The sequence below is a fragment of the Cavia porcellus genome, unplaced genomic scaffold (genome assembly GCF_034190915.1).
Source record: "Cavia porcellus strain 051 isolate PalLab524CR breed Dunkin Hartley unplaced genomic scaffold, mCavPor4.1 scaffold_34, whole genome shotgun sequence".
In the NCBI taxonomy this organism is placed as follows: domain Eukaryota; kingdom Metazoa; phylum Chordata; class Mammalia; order Rodentia; family Caviidae; genus Cavia; species Cavia porcellus.
This window is the reverse complement of record NW_026947517.1, coordinates 6,857,815-6,864,321: the sequence shown is the minus strand read 5'-3', so window position 1 is coordinate 6,864,321 and position 6,507 is coordinate 6,857,815. Positions and strand designations below refer to the sequence as shown.

Sequence of the window (6,507 nt, the reverse complement as noted above, 5' to 3'; positions counted from 1 at the left end):
CCAGCCTCTGCCAGCTGCATAGCCGCCATGGCTGTAAATCTGACTTGTTGTTGAGTCTGCATCAAGCGATCAAGCAAGCATTTGACGACCACCAACCCCACCAGTATGGCAACAACAATCAGAATCCAAGTAGTCAAATTGGGCCAAGAGAACCAGGAAGTGACATGGTCCCACAAACCTTTTAGGACGTCCCTCAGGGTAGACAAATCAAACCTAACTGGGTTTAATTGAACCTTTTCTATCTCGTTTAACTCGTGATTAACAATCACAGACAGATTATGAAATTTTGGCAGATAAGTGTCCTGTAACCACGCGGTCATAGTTTTGTGGTTTCAGTCAAGTTGGTGCGAACGGGAGTGACACACACCCGGAAGGACAGCCACCTCTGGTCGCAAAGTTGAGTGGCGACCTGCCACAGGGCATCGATCTCTTGTCCGATGAGTTGGATTTCTTCTTGTAGCCGGAGTATTGCTTGGCTGTTTAGCTCTATCTGTTGCCTTTGAGCCTTGATGGTCTCTCGTGTCGCGTTGCTCAGCCGATTGACTGCATCCATGGTCAGCGCGAGCTGCTCGGAGGTCCATGCCTGCAAAATAGCCTGTCCCACTGCAGGGACAAACAGAGAAGAGACCACCCCCGCTGCCTGCCACAACCAATCTTTTATCCCTCCTTTTGTTCTGGTTGGCAATGAGGAGAGTGTCCTGGGCTTGCACGGGAACCCAAAGATCAGGGAGAGAACAGCATAGGCTGCTCTTTTTTTTTTTTTGTCTCTTTCACTTTTATTGGTACCAGGGATCGAACTCACAACCACACACTTGCAAGGCAAGTGCTTAAGCCACTGAGCTAAATCCCCAGCCCCTTCCTGTCCCTCTTAGTGACGGCGGGTACAGGAGAGGTATTTCCTTGCAATTTGATGCCCAAGCCTTTGCCAGGGGTATAGCCCATCCGTTTCATCATGTTTTGAGCCACCTCGGAACATCCTGTATTGGCCACACTCAAAACATTTTTTACTCTTTTGCATCTGCTGTTGTGTTGCTGGAGGGTGGGAGCCGAGGGCCGCATTAATTGAAGCGCCCACCAGGGCTGCAAGACCGGAATTAGAGAGTGGTCCCCCCACTTCTCTACATAATTTGGTCCAGGTTTCTAAACTCTTGTTTTTGTGCGGTGTAATCACTGCACGGCAATCCTTGGTACACTGTTCAAAGACTAGCTGTTTTACCAGGGGCTGGGATACACTAGGGTCTGGAAAGACCTTGCCGGCGGCATCTAACATCCTGGCCACAAAATCAGAAAATGGCTCTGTCATTCCCTGCACAATTTTAGTAAGACAGGCGGTATGTTCGCCAGGCTTGGCAAGCTGTTTCCAAGCGGCAATAGCGCACTTGATAATTTGATCATAAACTGCCTGAGGGTGCCGGATTTGATCTTGCGCATGGGCTCCCTGGCCTAATAACATATCTTTGTTCCACCTGACATTGCGCTCTTTAGCGTTTTTCTCAGCCTGCTCTCCGAAATACTCATCATTCCATGCCTTCCAGTCCATAAATTGGCCTGGGGACAAACATGCCTTTGCAAGCTGTGCCCAATCCGAGGGTGTCAAAGGGGTGGTTCCTATATTATCCAAAGAGCCTGTGTGAACGGAGCGTTGGGGCCATAGGTAGAAACTGCCTCTTTTAATCCCTTAACCACTTTCATGTCCAGGGGCTGATAATAAGGCGCGCCGACCTGGTCCTAGAGGACCGGGTAGAAGCTGGGAGCGTCATACGAGGCAAGGCCCCTACGCAAGACGTCCCATAAACGGCCATGAAATGAGCGGTGCCCGGAGAACGGAAGTGTGGCAGGGAAGGGAGGAGGCGGCCCCCAACCACCAGGGGCATTCATTCCCTGGGGTGGTTCCCAGGGAGGGGCTGACGGGACTAACCCCGCCTCGCCGGGGGTGCGCATTTCCTGCAGATCACTCTCCACCCTCTCGAGCTCCTCCCCTAGGCTCTCCATCATCCCTTCACACAAGGCTCCAGCAGGTTTATGAACTTTCTGCCCTGTATTGCGATGTGGGCCTATCTTCCTGTCAGTTTCCTCCTTTGGGCCCACCTTAGGGTCTTCCCCCTCTGAATCTGAATGGCTCGGTGAGCCAACCTCTGAGGCCTCCCTGGAGCTCTCTGAGCGCGCCTGCTCGAAAGCGTTGCGTGCCTCTTTGAGTCCCTGGGCTGTGCCTACCATACTTTCAGTTCTGAGACATGCACGAACCATCTCCCAAATGGGGCGAACCATGGGGTCGACACCCGTGCCTTGCTCTTCTGCAAATTGAATGTCTCGTCCTAATTTCTCCCAGGAGGGCAAGGTGAGGGAGCCGGTGGGCAGAAACCATGGGGCCAAACCATCGATACATTCGAAAAACTGCAGCACCGTTTGCTTATCTATCCTAATCCCTCGCGTCTTAAGCAACAACCACAGTGATAAGGCGAGGGGGCCGCAGTTAACATTGCCCATCTTAACAAAATTAAAGAGCCCCGAGGTGCAATAGCCAACGGAGGCCTGCCCTTCTTTTTCGGGCAATGTCGATCCCCGCAAAGGGTCGACCAGTAAATCCCTTAAAGTGCGTCCACCAAGGGCCGGGTTGAGCCTCCACTCACCCGCAGGTACGTACCGTCTCTCAACGCAGTCACAGGAGTCGCAGAAGGCACGGGAATGGTTTCAAGTCCCCGTACGGGCCACCAGATGTCCGGAGCCGCTTCCGTCCCACGGAATGGAGCACACGAACACTTAGCCTCTGCAAGCACCTTTATTGACTGGGCAGCAACCTCAATACATGTCCGTCCTCAACGGCTTCTTCCGTGTTGTGCGTCGGGCACTTCCTATACTTGGGCTTATATAGCTAATGTTATCCAATCATGGGATTACACGTGGGGACAGGCGATTGGGCGGCAACAAGGAAGCAATCAATCATTACCATATATGGCGGGGACAGTAAGCCGAGCAAGAACCAGGAAGCAGGATGTGTGTGCCATCTTGGGCACACGATGGGCGGGGGAGCAGCGGAGGCGGCAGGCGGGTGCCATCTTATGAATATGCTCTCATGAATAACATGGCAGGCTCCCAACAGGAAGGGGGAAGGGGGAAAGGGAAAAGGAGAGGAAGTGCGGTGCAAACAGAAGAGAAATACGGTACAATGGTTAGAGCTAGGCTATAACAAACAATAGCTTGAAATGTACTACAGTTACCATCACCTTCCCCAGGAAGTCCAGGTAGGCATCTGTTACCATACTCAATGACCAGAACAACTGGACTTTGTTCCCACAAAATACCTTGGTTCTTTCTGCATACCTTTTCTGGGTGACTTGCTACCCTTCTGAATAATATTAGTTAAGCACCTATAAGCTTATAGGTTGATTGTAGTTTGAGACCCACACTGCACTCATATTCTGACTTTGCTGTATAAATCACCCCTGACAATAGATCTGTTGCCTAAACACTGAAGACCACTCCTGCAAAGGCAGGGCTATTCTGTCTTTTTTTCTAAGAAAACTTTTTGAACTTCTTTTGATTTGTGACTTCATTCTTCAATGTTGTGAGCCAACCAACTTGCTGCATTTGCCATCAAATAGGGTAGGATTATATTTCTCCTATTTCAACTTGAATATGAAACATCTGCTAAAGGCCATGATCCAAAGCCTTGATTTCAAGCTGCTTGTTTGCTCTGAGTTTGACATTTCCATGAGTTTTGGACTTCCTGTCTAGTAAATTGCAGATGTATTGGAGGAAGCAGCTCACTATCGTGATGTAGCACAAAAGGTCACATTTATAACTGTATTTTTCACTGCCTCCTGGGTGCCACTTCATGATCAGCTTTCCTCTGTGATATCATTCCATAATTCCCATTTTAGTTAAGTCAACTTTCATTCAGCTCTACTATTTTTGTTTTCTTTTAATAGTCTTTCTCTGCTCCTTGGTTTTTTTATATTTTTCATTTTTGTTTTTAAACACATAGTCCCACATTTAGTTTTGGCTGACCTAGCACTCACTATGTACAGTAGTCTGTGTTGAATACATGACCTTTCTCCTGTTTCAGCCTCTTAAATGCTGGATAAAGAGGTGGGTATCATAACACATGGTGTGTCTTTTTCTTCCCTCCTTTTCATTATTATTCTTTCCTTAAGGTGACATTGTATTTAATTCAGGTGCTTGCTTGTGTCAGTAAACCTTTTTGGAGTTTGAGATCCCATTTGTGAACAACAATATAGGAATCCAAGCAGTCAAAGAATAAATTTGGAATTTAAATAGCTGCGCTCAGAAACACTTCTATACAAACTCACCTCCCCCATTTCAAAATCACAACAAGTGGTCCTGGACTGGAAAGTTAAGAGTTTAAAAAGAGAGAGTCACAAAGAAGATTCTATTGGAAATAATGTATGTTAATTTTTGGCTGACACCTGTATCCTGTTTTTTTTTTTGTTGTTGTTGTTGTTGTTGTTGTTGTTGTTGTTGAGCAGGTTAAATTTTTTTCTTTGGCTACAGGTAATTTTGCTTTTCTCATTGGACTTATACACTGAGGGATTTTCCATTTTCCTGGGTCAAATACAAGGCACTAGTTAAATGTAGGGCTCAAGATGGCATGATTTATGCCAAGCTACAACATAGCAAGGATATAGTGCCAAGCCTTAATATTTTCTAGGTAAAAACACACATAATATTTGACTATTCCAGTATTTGTGATGTTCAGCATTATAATAAAGCCTGATCTAGATTCATGAAAGTCTAACGTCAGCAAGACTCTCATTATTTTCCACTGGTCTTTTTCCTCCTCTTCCATAAATACTCTCTGAGTTCATAATATTGGTACTCAAATTTGACACATATTCCTAGCTATGATGTCTCCCATTTTTGCAGTAGTGTAGTATGTTATCCCCAGCCCATTAAAGATAGAAACACATCTTCTGATTCCGTACACTCCAGTGGTATTATGTGTTAATTTGGACACTTTTCCTTTAAGGAAATGACAATTAATGAGTACATGTGTATCTCATGACTGTTTCCTCATCTTTCAAATAACACCAGGAATTTTTTCAGGTGTTAGGTTCACACCTGTAATCCCAGGACTTGGAACGCTGAGGTAGGATTATCACTGTGAATTTACTGGACTAAGGTGTGAGTCCACAGTCAGCCTGAACTGCATAGGGAAACCCTGTTTCAAACAAATAGGAAAAAATATCTATTATTTTTGATATCCTTGAGAAGAAAAACTCCATAGTTTGAAACTCTTAGGATCATACCTTTTAGGATACATCAGGTGAGTATAAAAACAAGACTACTTTTAAGGATATGGAAAACTAAAAAAAAAATCATACTGTGAACTCTTACACAGATTTAATGCAATGCCCATCCAAATACTATTAGTTTAGTTCACAAATATAAAGAAAATTTTTCTAAAATTTATTTGGAAACAGCGAAGATCTACAACACTAAACACATTTCTGGGCAACAAAGGCAAGTCAGGAGGCATCACAATTCTTCACTTGCTATAATACTAGAAAGCTACTATCACAAAATCACCAATGTACTGGCAGAAAAACATACCTGATAATCTATCAAAAAGAGATAAAAGATGGAGACACAACTACAAACACAGTCTGCTACCTTGTCTTTGATAAAGGAGCCAAATAGTTTCACTGGAAGAGAGATAGCCTCTTCAATAATGCTGAAGCAAATGACTTTCCCCATACTGAAGACTTAAACTGGGTCCATGCCTATCACCATGAAATAGACAGAAGTCAAACTAGCTTGGAGATCTAAATATTACAACAGAAACATTAATGAGGCTTCATGAACAAAACACAAATTTTGAAGAATCAACTTCAAAGAATCAACCACTTGGACCCCATTTTATTAAATAATATTTGTACATCAAAAGAAATCATGAACAGTGAAAAAACAAAGCACAGTTTGGGCAAAGGATATCTTTCCATTTTCTGATAATTTCTTCAGTATCCTTTTACTAAGTACTGTATTTTCAATATATAAGTCCTTGACATTCTTTGCTAGGTTCATTACAAGTATTTCGTTTTCTTGGAGGCTATTGTAAAGGGAGTGGTTTCTGTAACTTCTCTCTTAGTGAGTTGATTTTGTACAGGAATGTTCTTGATTTTTGATTGTCAACTTTGTCTTCAGCTACATTATTGAATTTGTGTAAGTCTAGAAGTCTTTTGGTGGAGTAATTGACATCTTCTACATAGAATAGCACGTCATCTGTGAATAATGATAGTTTATCTACTTTCTGTTATGTGACCATTCTTATTTGTCTCTTATGTCTAATTGTTCTGCCTAATGTTTCCAGAGCTATATTGAATAGGAGTGGTGATAGGAATCATTCTTTTGTTGTTCTTAATTGTAGTGTGAAAGTTTTTAGTTTTTCACCATTTAGTATGATGCTGTATATATTTTTGTCTTTGCTTGTTTTATCAGATTCAGGTAAAGGCTCTCTATTGTTACATACTGCAGGACGTTATTACCAAT

The 6,507-nt window shown here is 43.7% G+C and overlaps 1 long non-coding RNA gene across 1 annotated transcript; it reads right to left on the bottom strand.

The window, feature by feature from the left end:
* Positions 1-207: 207 nt before the first annotated feature.
* On the bottom strand, positions 208-2,704 carry LOC134474635 (uncharacterized). The gene is made up of 2 exons (XR_010045500.1): positions 2,645-2,704; positions 208-583 (listed from the first exon to the last, which is right to left on the bottom strand). It is a non-coding gene; the product is annotated as an uncharacterized LOC134474635 (long non-coding RNA).
* Between the last annotated feature and the right edge of the window lie 3,803 nt (positions 2,705-6,507).